Consider the following 15,111-nt stretch of genomic DNA (forward strand, 5'->3'; position numbering starts at 1 on the left):
GCGTCGGGGAGCAGCGTACGCACCTTATGGCCGGGCGGGCTCCGAGTGCAGGACACTCGGGCTGGGGGCCGCCCCTCAGGGCACACGGAGCCGCCTGCAGGTGCCGCAGGGCGGCCACCCCTCAGCACCGCAGCCGGGGCTGGGCGAAGCAGCCCGAGCCACCCAGGGACTGCGGGAGAAGCAGCAGCAGGAGCGGGGCCATAGAGGGCGGGGAGCTGCCATGCGGGGCCCGCGTCCCGCTCTCCGGGGCTCCGCTCCCTCTGAAGCTGCCCTGCCCCGGCTCCTCAGCCCCCTGCCAGGGCGGTCCCTCGGCTCTGTCCTCCCCGGTCCCGGCCAGTCCTGGAGGCGGGAGCCCCAGCTGGAGGGACCCTGGGCTGAGGCGCGGCCCAGGAGCCCTGCTGCTTACCCCGACCCCGCCAGCGCTGGACTGGCTGGAGGTGAGGGGGGAGCAGGTGGAGTCAGCCTTGGTGGGGGGAAGCCCAGTGCTGGGGCAGCAGGCAGTGCAGGTAGGGTGGGGTGGGGGAGGGAGAGCCCAGGGTTGGGACAGCAGGGGGTGCGGGTGGAGGAGAGCCCAGGGCTGGGGCAGCAGGGGGTGCAGGGCGGGGGGGAGAGAGCCCAGGGCTGGGGTGGGGAGCAGCCAACATTTTTTTTGCTTGGGGCAAAAAACCTAGAGCCAGCCCTGTCCTTCACTCCCCCTGATCCTGTCACAGTTCTTCTGGGCCCAACTCTTCAGCAAGGAGATGTCAGCAGGTACTCACCCACTACTCCCCCTTCCTTCAGCTCTCCCTAGCCCTTGGCTCCAAGCTGTTCAGCTTAGGCCTGGTCCCCACTAAGCCCCCACTTCGGACTAAGGTACGCAAATTCAGCTACGTTAATAACGTAGCTGAATTCGAAGTACCTTAGTCCGAACTTACCGCGGGTCCAGACGCGGCAGGCAGGCTCCCCCATCGATGCCGCGTACTCCTCTCGCCGAGCTGGAGTACCGGCGTCGACGGCGAGCACTTCCGGGATCGATCCCAGAACATCGATTGCCTGCCGCCGGACCCTCCGGTAAGTGTAGACGTACCCTTAGACTTCACAGACAACTCCCTTTGCTGCTTCTGGTCCTTTTACCATCAGTTCTGGCTCTCTAGCTTGGAGACAGCAGCCAGCAAACCCTTCTTAAAACTCTCCTGCCTTCAGCCATCCTCCAGAAACCATCTTTGCTCCCTGGTGGATCTTATCACCTACATTTCCTTGGTAAACCAGTCTGCTGGGATTTTTAGTTCTCTTTCTCACCAGGCCTCTTACAATTCCCCAGGTGCTGTCTCTCCCTCTTAATTGGCTGAGCTAGGCACACCTGGAACAGAAAAGGAAAGCTGAGCCCTGTTACCCTGTTTAATGATTCTCAGGGCAATGTACTATAGAACTTTCACAGTTAGCATTTTGAATTTTCTGGTAGCCTGGCAGGGGAGATACTATGATCATGAAGGTGGTTTTCCCATGGTGAGGCTCATCCATTGCACTGTGGGTGTGCTGACCCCTGCGATTTCCCCAAATGCGGGAAACTCGACTGCATAATTTGTGGTCGTGGGGGACTGCGTTCATGCTCTCCCCTAGCAAAAAAAAAAGGGAAAAAAAAGGAGTAATCTTTTGTGGATTATTGGGATGTGACACTATCACCATAAACTGCATAAAAGATCCTTGACTGGTCAGGAGACAAATTAGGGTTATATGAACTTCCAAATTTTAATTTAAGGAGATTAACAATAGTTGAGACCCTATTTTAAGAAGAATTGACTAATTTATAAACATTGCATTACTGACTGTGGAGGCCCTATGTTTCCCTTAGGCAAGTTTTATAGGAAAATGTGTATTGTGATTTAAACTGATAGGTCACCACATTTTAACATTAATTGATTATTGTTTTTGCCCTAAAGCTTTTTATAATTATTGCTGTGAACTTAATTTTCTCTTAATGTAGAATTCAATGAACATCTCTTGCATGGGGGAAAAATAAAATCAGATTTAAACAACATTATTTCCTGCTAGATACTTAAACATATGAGCTTATTATTGCTTTAGTATGGAAGGGGGAACATCACCTCCTACTTATATTTTAAATTTAATTAAGGTCATAGAACGATCATTTGCAAATATGGTGTAAACATATGAAACCACTGATGTACAATGTTATCCCTTGGTTGTTTTGCATCTAAACAAAAGGAAAAAAGACTAAAATATCAGAATTGCGATATTATTTAGTGTTGTACTGTACAGTATGCGTATACAATTCTTTTACATTTGCAGTCATTCAAAACAGGAGTTTTCCCTATAGTGGGTTTTATGCAATTGAATTTTGTTACATTCACTAAGTGATGCAGAAAAAGTAATTCTATACCATGGGAAATTCTTTCAAGTTAATTTCTAAAACCCTCTGCAGATTGTCTGAAACATCATCATCATTTCATCTGAGGTACTATGAACTACATTTAGGCCTGGTCTGCACTACGAGTTTATTTCGAATTTAGCAGCATTAAACCGAATTAACCCTGCACCCGTCCACACAACGAAACCCTTTACTTCGATATAAAGGGCTCTTAATATCGATATCTGTACTCCTCCCCGACAAGGGGAGTAGCGCTGAAATCGGTATTGCCATTTCGGATTAGGGTTAGTGTGGCTGCAATTCGACGGTATTGGCTTCCGGGGGCTATCCCACAGTGCACCATTGTGACCACTCTGGACAGCAATCTGAACTCGGATGCACTGGCCAGGTAGACAGGAAAAGCCCCGCGAACTTTTGAATTTCATTTCCTGTTTGCCCAGCGTGGAAAGCACAGGTGACCATGCAGAGCTCATCAGCACAGGTAACCATGCAGTCCGAGAATAGAAAAAGAGCACCAGCATGGACCATACGGGAGGTACTGGATCTGATCGCTATATGGGGAGACGATTCCGTGCTAGCAGAACTACGTTCCAAAAGACGAAATGCCAAAACTTTTGAAAAAATCTCCAAGCTCATGATGGAGAGAGGCCACAATAGGGACTCACTACAGTGCCGCTTGAAAGTTAAGGAGCTCAGACAAGCCTATCAAAAAACAAAGGAGGCAAACGGTCGCTCCGGGTCAGAGCCGCAGACATGCCGCTTCTATGCTGAGCTGCATGCAATTCTAGGGGGGGCCGCCACCACTACCCCACCTCTGACCGTGGATTCCGAGCAGGGGGTAATTTCAGCCATGCCTGAGGATTCTGCGGACGGGGAAGATGAGAAGGAGGAGGATGACAACAAGCTTGCGGAGAGCACACAGCACTCCGTTCTCCCCAACAGCCAGGATCTTTTTCTCAGCCTGACTGAAGTACCCTCCCAACCCTCCCAAGGCGTTATCCCAGAAAATGAGGCCATGAAAGGGACCTCCGGTGAGTGTACCTTTGTAAATATAAAACATGGTTTAAAAGCAAGCGTTTTTTAATGAGTAATTTGCTCTGAGGACTTGGTATGCATTCGCGGCCAGATCAGCTACTGGAAAAATCTGATAACGTGTCTGGGGATGGAGCGGAAATCCTCCAGGGACATCTCCATGCAGCTCTCCTGGAGGTACTCCAAAAGTCTTTCCACAAGGTTTCTGGGCAGTGCAGCCTTATTCTGTCCTTCATGGTAGGACACTTGACCACGCCATGCTAGTAGCAAGTAATCTGGTATCATTGCATGACAAAGCCTGGCAGCGTATGGTCCCGGTGTTTGCTGGCATTCAAGCAACATCCGTTCTTTATCTCGCTGTGTTATCCTCAGGAGAGTGATATCATTCATGGTAACCTGGTTGAAATACGGGAATTTAATTAAGGGAACAGAGGTGGCCATTCCTACTGGGCTGTTTGCCTGTGGCTGAAAATAAATCCTTCCCTGCAGTTAGCCAATTGGGATGGGGGGGATCATTGGCGCTGAGCTTTTCGCGTTTGGCTAGCAGGGATCTTCCCTGATACCAGCCACGCAGTGGGGGGGGAGGGATAAAGCGATCATCCCAGAGAATTTGGGGGGGGTTAGTTTGGTTTCTGCTGCTGCACGTTAAAAGGAAAACCGCAGCACTCAACGGGCTTTGCTTGGTATGTGGGAAAGGAGGGTGCTGCTTTAAGGCTGCAGAAGCCGAAAGACAATGGCTTACCATGGCCGCATGCAAGCCGAATTCTGTTGCCCGGACCTGCGTCTGTGATCTCTAACACCAAAGCCGCAGGCACTCAATATTAAGATGCAAAATGCGACCTTGTACCGAAATCACATGTGCTATGTAATGTGAATAGTGTTGTTCACCGTGAAAGAGTATAAGCATTGTTCTGTAAAATGTATCTTTTTAAATACTTCTCTCCCTTTTTTCCCTCCCTCCCTCCCACAGCTGCAAATTTTTCAAGCCTCCCTCCTCCGTCCCGAAGGCTATCTCAGATAAGGCGGCGAAAAAAAAGGACGCGAGACGAAATGTTCTCTGAAATCATGGAATCCACCCGCAATGAAAGAGCTCATCTGAATGAGTGGAAGGACACGGTATCAAAGTACAGGAAAGATGCCAGTGAACGTGAGGCCATGAGGGACACTCGAGTTGAGAGGTGGCAGGCTGCAACGCTGGGGCTGCTGCGTGATCAAACGGATATGCTCCAGCGTCTGGTGGAGCTTCAGGAACGGCAGCAGGATCACAGAGTGCCACTGCAGCCGCTGTATAACCTCCCTTCCCCCTCACCATGTTCCATAGCCTCCTCACCCAGACGTGCAAGAACGCGGGGGGGGGGGGGGGGGGGGGGAGGCTCCGTGCACCCTCCCACTCCATCCCAGTGGACAGCCCAAGCAAAAGGCTGTCATTACTTTGAACTTTTTTAGTGGCCTTTTCCTTCCCTCCTATCCTCCTCCCAAACCCCACTTGGGCTACCTTGTCAGTTCTCTCCCTATGTTTATAATCAATTAATAAAGAATACATGATTTTTAAACAATAGTGACTTTATTTCCTTTGAAAGCAAGCTGTGATCGAAGGGGGGAGGGTGGTTTGCTTACAGGGAATGAGTCAATCAAGGGGGCGGGTTTTCAACAAACAGAACTTTCACACAGTAGCCTGGCCAGTCATGAAACTGGTTTTCAAAGCTTCTCTGATACGCAGCGCTTCCTGGTGTGCTCTTCTAATCGCCCTGGTGTCTGGCTGCGCGTAATCAGCGGCCAGGCGATTTGCCTCAGCCTCCCACCCTGCCATAAAGGTCTCCCCCTTACTCTCACAGAGATTGTGGAGCACACAGCAAGCAGCAATAACAATGGGAATATTGGTTTGACTGAGGTCTGAGCGAGTCAGTAACGTGTGCCAGCAACCCTTTAAATGTCCAAATGCACATTCTACCACCATTCTGGACTTGCTCAGCCTGTAGTTGAACAGCTCCTGACTACTGTCCAGGCTGCCTGTGTATGGCTTCATGAGCCATGGCATTAAGGGGTAGGCTGGGTCCCCAAGGATAACTATAGGCATTTCAACACCCCCAACGGTTATTTTCTGGTCTGGGAAGTAAATCCCTTGCTGCAGCCGTTTAAACAGATTAGTGTTCCTGAAGACGCGAGCGTCATGAACCCTTCCCGGCCATCCAACGTTGATGTTGGTGAAACGTCCCTTGTGATCCACCAGTGCTTGCAGCACCATTGAAAAGTACCCCTTGCGGTTTATGTACTGGCTGCCGTGGTGCTCCGGTGCCAAGATAGGGATATGGGTTCCATCTATCGCTCCACCACAGTTATGGAATCCCATTGCAGCAAAGCCATCCACTATGACCTGCACATTTTCCAGAGTCAGTACCTTTCGTAGCAGCAGCTCAGTGATTGCTTTGGCTACTTGCATCACAGCAGCCCCCACAGTAGAATTGCCCACTCCAAATTGATTCCCGACTGACCGGTAGCTGTCTGGCGTTGCAAGCTTCCACAGGGCTATCGCCACTCGCTTCTCTACTGTGAGGGCTGCTTTCATCTTGGTATTCTGGCGCTTCAGGGCAGGGGAAAACAAGTCACAAAGTTCCATGAAAGTGCCCTTACGCATGCGAAAGTTTCGCAGCCACTGGGAATTGTCCCACACCTGCAACACTATGTGGTCCCACCAGTCTGTGCTTGTTTCCCGGGCCCAGAATCAGCGTTCCACAGCTATAACCTGCCCTATTAACAGCATGATCTCCAAAGCGCCGGGGCCCGCAGTTTGATAGAATTCCATGTCCATGTCCTCATCACTCTCGTCGCCGCGCTGCCGTAGCCTACTCCTCGTCGCCTGGTTTTGCAGGTTCTGGTTCAGCATAAACTGCACGATAACGCGCGAGGTGTTTACAATGTTCATGACTGCTGTCTTGAGCTGAGCGGGCTCCATGCTTGCCGCGGTATGGCGCCTGCACTGTTCACCCAGGAAAAAGGCGCGAAAAGGTTGTCTGCCATTGCTTTCCCAGAGGGAGGGGGAGGATGTACCCAGAACCACCCGTGACAATGTTTTTTGCCCCATCAGGCATTGGGATCTCAACCCAGAATTCCAATGCGGGAGGAGACTGCGGGAACTATGGGATAGCTACCCACAGTGCAACGCTCCGGAAGTCGACGCTAGCCTCGGTACATGGACGCACACCGCCGAATTAATGTGCTTAGTGTGGCTGCATACACACGACTTTATACAATCAGTTGCCAAAAATCAAATTCTGTAAATTCGGATTAATCCCGTAGTGTAGACATATCCTTAGGTTCAGTTATAGGATGAAGGTACACATGTTCTATTTCTAAAAGGATACAATATCACTGACAGTACAAGAAATAATAATAAAGAAACCCATAATTTTTAGCCCTGTCATTGAAAACATCAGAGATGGGTAAATGGACAAATGAGTATATAATTAGTAAATCTCTTGCTGAGACAGTATAACACTCTTGTCATTTTTGTTTTCCTTTCTGGGTAAATTAGACAAGACTCCAGTAGATTATCTTATAAGAAAATTTTATGCAGATCTCTTTCTACTTCCCCAGCCCTACCCTAAGCCTAAAAATGTTGCATTAAAGTGGACCTGTAAAGGGAAAAATAGCTACTTATTATTTATTTACAATTGTGTCCACTATATGCTAAATAAAGATGTGTGAATAACCTATTTTTTGGTTCAGCACCAAATATATATAAAATAAAAAATTAAAATTAAAAAACAAATAATAAAAATTTAAGTTTTGGCTGACACAAAACAATATTTTTTTTTCAGGAAGCCAGACAAAAAATTGCTTGAAGTTGAATGAAACATTTCAGTTTTTGTTTTCTTAAAACTTTAAAAAGAAAAATTGAAATAAAGGGCTAAATGAAAAGTTGTTTTGAATAGAAAAACTGAAACATTTAATTTTTACCTCTTCAGAGTTTTTTTAATAAAAAAAAAATCAGTGAATTCCATATGAATTCAGTAAATACTTTGGCTAACTCAAATCCCCCCCCCCCTTTTTTTTGCCCAGCTCCAAACATGCAGAAAGGAAGGTCCTTGCCCCAAGAAGCTTGTGGTAGGAGGACAGACAAGTATTAAGAGATTAAAGGAAGGGGGTAGAACTTTATATAATAGTTCAATTTACTCTTGCCATTTTGGTGATTGCAAAAGTGGATCAAGGAAGGAGATGAGTGCCAGGAGACAGCCAGCTAAATCAGATGGGACAACAACATAGGAACTGAAGTCACTAAGGATGAGGGTGGGATAGTAAGAAGAGAGGGAAAAGGGGTGAGAGATATTAAACTTGGAGCAGAAGGGATTGAGGGTGGAGTCAGGGAGCAGTAGATAATGGGGAGAAAAATGTATAGGTTGATATTGTAATTCAAAAAAAGGAGGGGGGCAGAGGACAAAGCAAGGGTGGAAACTGCAGGAGGAGGAGTCTTATACCCTCATTGTGGGGGGCTGATATACTCTTTATTTTTCCTTCTATTAATTTGCTTCTTTATGATACAGGAACTCCTCACTTAATGTTGTAGTTATGTTCCTGAAAAATGCGACTTTAAGCAAAACGATGTTAAGCGAATCCAATTTCCCCATAAGAATTAATGTAAATGAGGGGGTTAGGTTCCAGGAAAAAAAATTTCACCAGACAAAAGACTATATATATATATACACACACACACTCGCAATATAAGTTTTAAACAAACAATTTAATACTGGTACACAGTGATGATGATTGTGAAGCTTGGTGGAGGTGGAGGTGGAGGTGGAGGAGTCAGAGGGTGGGATATTTCCCAGGGAATGCCTTACTGCTAAATGAACTAGCAATTGACTGAGCCCTGAAGGGTTAACTCTGAAAACACTCTACAAGGCAGCAGGAAAGGAGGTAGGGCAGACAGAGACACACATCCTGTGTGTGAGAGAGAAAATGCGCATTTCCTCTTTAAGTAGCTGACCCCAGGCTTAAGTACACTGTCTTGTTAATTAAATCAGCTTGCTGAGACCTGAGATGGCAGCTACTGCCTAGAAGCTCCCTCCCTCCCTCGTGTCCCCCACCTGCTCTATGGAAGATGGGGTAAGTAGGGTGTAGGAGCAGGGGGGAGGGGGAGACACCCTGACATTAGCCCCCTTTTCCCCCCTCCCCCGTACAGCAAGCAGGAGTTTCTGGGAGCAGCTCCAAGGCAGAGGGCAGGAGCAGCACATGGCAGTGGGGGGGAGGGACAGCTGCTGCACAGGGAACTTAGGGGAGTGGGGAGCGGATAGGGGGAGCTGATAGAGGGCTGCTGGTCCACCCTGGTTCCAACCACCCACCAGCTAGCTGCAACGGGCTGCTCTTCCTGCAAGCAGCGGACAAAACAGGCGGCTGCCAAACGACGTTAGAAGGGAGCATTGCAAAACTTTAAACGAGCATGTTCCCTAATAGATGAGCAACTTAACATCGAAACAACGTTTTCTTAACCGGGACGACTTTAAGTGAGGAATTTCTGTATATAAAGGCATTGTGACAGGGCTTGTGAAAATGTGAGGGTTTTTGTTTGTTTGTTTGTTTGTTTGTTTTAATTCTGCTCATTGCTTACATTAGAAATTTAGGATTCTGTGTCAGCTAGAGAACTGGTGAAACTAGGGCTTGTTCTTTCCTTACAATTTAGGCTGACATAGTTACATCAGTCAGGGGTATGAAAAAAATATATCCCTGACCAACATAGCTAGGCCAACATAACCCCCATGTCAACGCAACTATGCCGAGGGAAGAATGCTTCTGTTGATGCAGCTGACTTTGTGTGGAGCGGTGGTGTTCCTAACACTGATAGAAAAGCCTCTTCCTTTGGCTTTGGACATCTGCATTGTTGGGTTATGTCATCATAGCTATGCTGGTGTAGTCACCATAGGGCAACACAGCCTATAACATCACAGGAGGGTGAAAACTGAGCGATTGAGAGAGGAATTTTTAATCAGATTATTTGTATTTGATCGTTTTTGTTGACACCTATTTAAGTACAATATATACTTGGGAGAAGAGATGCCTTTGTTAAAGACTGAATACATCCCTTTTCCCCAACAAACAGTACCACCACATTTTGGAGACTCTCCCCATGGCCCAAGAAATCCTCCAGAAAATCAGGGAATATAAGATGTGAAATTCTTGATATTTCTAAGGCAAATGCAAAAAGGAAATTATTATCATTATTAATTTTAATTGTTTTTATTTATTTTAATTTTATTGTCAAGTATCAGAGGGTAGCCGTGTTAGTCTGTATCTACAAAAACAACAAGGAGTCTGGTGGCACCTTAAAGACTAACAGATTTATTTGGGCATAAGCTTTCGTGGGTAAAAACCTCACTTCTTCAGATGCATAGAGTGAAAGTTACAGATGCAGGCATTATGTAACTTTCACTATGCATCTGAAGAAGTGAGGTTTTTACCCACGAAAGCTTATGCCCAAATAAATCTGTTAGTCTTTAAGGTGCCACCAGACTCCTTGTTGTTTTAATTTTATTATTATTAAAAATCAGATATTATTTATATATCATAAAGAAGCAAAAATAAAAGGGAGATGGGTCAGAATATATATATATATTTTAATTCCTTTGCAGGTCACCTTTAAACTTTACAAAGATTAATTCTGTTTAACCTCGGTTGTTGCCAGAGAACATGTTTAAACCTAATCCAGGTTTGTGATAGGTAATCTTTCTGAAATACTATTAAATGCAATTGCCTTCACACTAACTTTTTTTTAAAACTAGCTGATCAGAACCACACAAATGGGGAGAATGAAAAAAGCAGCTCCTGTTTCTTTAAAAGTGTGCACTGGTGGCCAAGTAGGGGAACTGGGTGGCAAGATTTTAACATGTGCTGAAGGGCTGCCAAGTTTCTAACTGCACAAAACCGAACACCCTAGCATTGCCCCTTCCCCAAGGCCCTGCCCCATGCTCACTATATTCCCCCTCCCTCGGTGGCTCGCTCTCCCCCATCCTCACTCACTTTCACTGGGCTCGGGTGCGGAAGGGGTTGAGGGCTCTAACTGGGGGTGCGGGCTCCGGGGTGGGTCCAGAAATGAGGGATTCAGGGTGCAGGAGGGGGCTCTGGGCTGGGGCAGGAAGTTGGGGTGCAGGAGAGGTGAGGGCTCCAGCTGGAGGTGCAGGCTCTGGGATGAGGGGTTCAGGGTGCAGGAGGGGGCTGAGGGTTGAGGCAGGAGGTTAGGGTGCAGGGGAGTGAGGGCTCCGTCTGGGGGTGTGGGCTCTGGGGTGGGGCCGGGGATGAGGGGTTTGGGGTGTAGAAGGGGGCTCCAGGCTGAGGGGTTTAGGGTGTGGGAGGGGGCTCTGGGATGGGGCAGGGGGTAGGAGCACAGGGGAGGTATGGGCTCTGGCTAGGGGTGCAGGCTCTGGGATGAGGAGTTCAGGGTGCAGGAGGGGGCTGAGGGTTGAGGCAGGGTGGCAGGGCTTAACTCAGGCGGCTCCCAGTCAGTGGCACAGCGGGGCTAAGGCAGGCTTCCCTTAGGCCTGAATATGTGCATAAGCGTGTGTGTGTGTGTGTGTGTGAGAGAGAGAGAGAAAATGCATGTGAGTGCACATACAAGTATGAGAATGACTCTATAACTTGGTGGTTAGATCACTCATCCAGCATGTTGGAGACCTAGGATCCTGTTCCCCTGCTCTAATGACTTTAATGATTTATCTACAGTTCAACAGCTTCAATAGGAGAGACTGATGGATTCCCCCACATCAAAATATCCCATATCTCAATGATTAGGACACTCACCTAAGAGGTGGTAGATCCCTGTTCATATTCCTTCTTATAAGTAAATGGTAGGGACTCTTGAACAAAAGGTCTACCATATCCCAGGTGAGTACCTTAACCACTGGGCTAAAAGTAACGAGGGAGCTGCTGCTGCTGCTGCTGCTGCCACATGAACTGACCTTATGTGGCCTCTGAGCATGCCTACCAGATCTGGCCCTCAGACAAGTTAGATGGCCAAATACCTGTCTTCCCCTAGTTTGTAAATTGCTTTGAAGCTTAGATAGGAGATAGGTGCCCAGACACCTACAGGGAGGCTGTGCTGTGCTCACTCAGAGGCAGAAACCTTGGTGCCTAGGAAACTTTTATTGCAAAAACATAGACCAGGGATCGGCAACCTTTGGCATGCGGCCCGGCCAGGGAAAGCCCCTGGTGGGCCAGGCCAGTTTGTTTACCTGCTGCGTCCGCAGGTTCGGCCGATTGCAGCTCTCACTAGCCGTGGTTCACCGCGAAAAAAATACTGTGCTTTAGTGACCAGTATACAAGCCATTCACTACTATTAAAAAAAAAAAAAAATCCCAAACTGGTGTTAATATAAACCATCTCAAGCATTGCAATATCATATTGGAAGCAAACACTTTCACAAAAATCTTATTACAACTAAAGCAAACATAAAAATCTGAAAGTAGCATTAATGAAAGATTTTATTTTATTAACTAAACAGTGTATATTAAAACAATAAGTCATAATAAGCATAAAAATAGTCACAGAAAAGTGGGAAAATAAAACAGCAGGGACAGGAAATTATGCATGAATAATATTATGTGCACCTCTCAATGTGTCTTGATTTTATATGTAGATGATGATAGTTATAGTTCAAATATATGGTACACTGCAGTATATGTTGTGGACACTGTGGCATTATTTATCCAAGTGAAAATTTTCACTGCACCTTACTATGCTTCATTAACTTCTTTAAGAATGCAAATTACACTGGTCATCTATTTTTGTTTTTAACATAGCAATGCAATAACATTACATTATGAAACCTTTATGTGGTTTTTCTAGAGTGTTTAAGTGCTACTCTGCATTTTAAAATCATTTTTATAAAGAGCTAGGGTACTTGGAATTTTATTTTCTCTGCCACAGCCCTGATCATGCTCCCTTTTGTGGACACCCATCAGATAACTGTTTGGATCCAAATACTGGATCCTATCTGCTTCTAAGCCCGCTGAGTCTGAGCAATATCCAGGCACACTCTCTTGGTCTCTGGCATCTCAGGATCACTCTTGGGGTGCAGAGTCCCTGTCTTGCACCCCTTCTTAGAAGTGGGTCCCTGCAGTCTAGCTGCCTACACCCCAAGCCCAGTGCTGAATTCCCCAAGTTTCCTCAGTAACTCTATCACCCCCTTTCCCAGACCAGCACCCTTGTGGTTACTCCGACTGACAGTTTAACTCTTCTTTAGGGATATGTGAGAATTGCAACAAGGAACTCAGAGGCTTTGCCATTTGCAAAGTAACAATTTAAACACATACACACTCTATTCCTAAAGCAAGCATAGAGCCTTATATATTTATGCAAACATAATCTAACCTGCACACAAACCCGTCTCTCCACTTTCCTCACTGCTGAGAACCTTTTAGATATTGGTCAGTCCTTGCAGTGTCCCAAGATCCTCCACTCCTCCTGCTCAGGTTCTCTCTCTCTGCCCTTGCAATAAGCTCTCTTTAGCTTGCTCAAGGCTGGAAAGGTAATCAGCAGGTTCCCCCTAGCTCAGCGAGTATGTCCCTTTTTAACAGCAGTGTCTAACACTTTTCCTTTGTTCTCCTTTTCTCCTGGGGAGCTTGCATTGCTCTAAACCTCCCTCCCTGCAGATAACCTGAAGTAACCAGTTTCCTTCAACTTGGCCAATTTCTTTAGCATCTTCATTGTTCATCCAGAGCAAAATCATTCCACATTAACAACTTCTTTGATTGTCCTGTAGCTGTTTCCAGATAGGATATCTGATACATTATGTGGTCCCTATCAGCAAATGGCTGATTCGGTACACACTGAGGGTTCGAGTTATACATAGTCAGAATTCATACCAGTCAGAATTCATAAGATGTACGTAGGCAGATTCGCCAAACCTTCGCAATCATGTAAATGCCCCAAACTGTAAACAAGAAGATAGCTATAAATTTCCTGAAAATACAGGAAGGGAGAGCAGACCATCCACCATCATACCAGTTAGAATTCATAAGATGTATGTAGGCAGATTCGCCAAACCTTCGCAATCATGTAAATGTCCCAAACTGTAAACAAGAAGATAGCTATAAATTTTCAGTAGAACAGTCCCCTGTTCATTTGATTTAGCCCATAGCAGTACCAAGACATTCAAGTTTAGGACTACATAAGTCTTAGATCTGCAGTAAGTATTTTCCAACTAGAATGTAGCCAATATTGTTATTAAGAAAACAAACAAACAAAAAAACTTTGCTTATTTCTCTGATCGGTGAACTTAACAGATTTAGGCTAAAAATTTCCAGAAGCATTCATTGATATTGTGTGCCTCGATATTGAGGTTCCTAGCTATGAGAAATATAGTGTCAAATTCCCACAGGTACCTTTGTCCTATTCCCTCTGTATATTGGGCACAAGGTCTCCCTAGTCAGCATCCCAAAGCAGGCACACACTGAATTAGCAAACATTCCTGGAAATTTGGCAGCAGGAGATTTTGGGGGTCCCCGCTCTCCAAAAAAGATTCAGATAAAATAAAGAACATGCAAATTCCAGCAGTAATATGGCCAAACTACATGTGACAGCATGCAGCAAATCAGCCTCCATGTTGCAAAACTCTCTATAAAACTAGCAGTGCAGCAAACAGTGGAGAATTTGGGTTCTTACCTGAACTTATTGAAGGACTTCACCAGGCCATGCAGCTTTCAGTGCCCACACAATTCCCTTTTCATCAAACAGACACTCCAACAAACCCTTCCCTGTCAAACATTGTAGCTAGTGTCTTCATTCAGAGTATGACTAGTTGCCTGCTAACCCTCATTGAAGGTCTTTGGTGGATGGTCTGCTCTCCCTTCCTGTATTTTCAGGAACCACTAGCTAGGGCCATTTCTCCTCAAATTCTGGATAATTAGAAAGGAAGGAGGGAGAGAGATCAGGAAGATAAACAGGTTGCTAAGGTTCTTATGGACCTTCATGTCATCTTATCTCATTCCTAGACAAAATCATTAAAAAGTATCAGTTACCAGATTCTTCCTGCTCAGGATTCAGATGAGAACATGGTACAGGAGATAGCTTTAGCAACACTGATGAATGACCAGCTTCAAGACAGGAGGCTCTTAGCTCAAGTGTCTCAGCTGATCACATTTGCCATGGCATCAAAAAAAGGTCTTTCCAGTAGCCAAGACCCAAACCAAGGTTTTTACAGGACAAAACCAACATCTTGCATTTCACCTGGAAATTGACTGGTAGCAAGTGCTGATCACTGAGCACTGATGTAATGTAATCCCATTGAGAAACACCACTTAATAAGTGGGCAGGTGCATTCTGAACCAGTAGTTTAATGTGGTTTAGAATAATTCAACCTCATCATGATGAAGGCATGGAAAGCTGGATGAAGGGGTACACCAGAAAGAAAAGACTACAACATTCTTGCCACACAGAAATGATTAAAAAAACCCACAGCAATTGTTGCTGCCACAAACTTATTTGTTGTTTGATTAATATGTGCCTTGTTCTAAAATCATCATTGAATTACCTCCCTTTAAAAACAAAACAGGAGGGAAGCACAATTGTCATTGATAGAACAGTCTAAGAAGTACTAGGATCCTTTTATGCGAGCCCTATCTTCTATATTTCCCAGAGGAAGAATTGGTGAGATACTATAAATAAAATTTAAATATACCATTCAGTGAATTTTCTCCTAATTCGTCGAATAATGTGTAACAATT

General features: G+C 45.8%; 1 non-coding gene across 1 annotated transcript; it reads left to right on the plus strand.

Moving 5' to 3' along the window:
- Window positions 1–1,434: 1,434 nt before the first annotated feature.
- Window positions 1,435–1,598, plus strand: LOC135875274 (U1 spliceosomal RNA). The gene has a single exon (XR_010561174.1). It is a non-coding gene; the product is annotated as a U1 spliceosomal RNA (small nuclear RNA).
- Window positions 1,599–15,111: the final 13,513 nt, after the last annotated feature.

Source organism: Emys orbicularis, chromosome 2 (genome assembly GCF_028017835.1).
Source record: "Emys orbicularis isolate rEmyOrb1 chromosome 2, rEmyOrb1.hap1, whole genome shotgun sequence".
Classification (NCBI taxonomy): Eukaryota; Metazoa; Chordata; order Testudines; family Emydidae; genus Emys; species Emys orbicularis.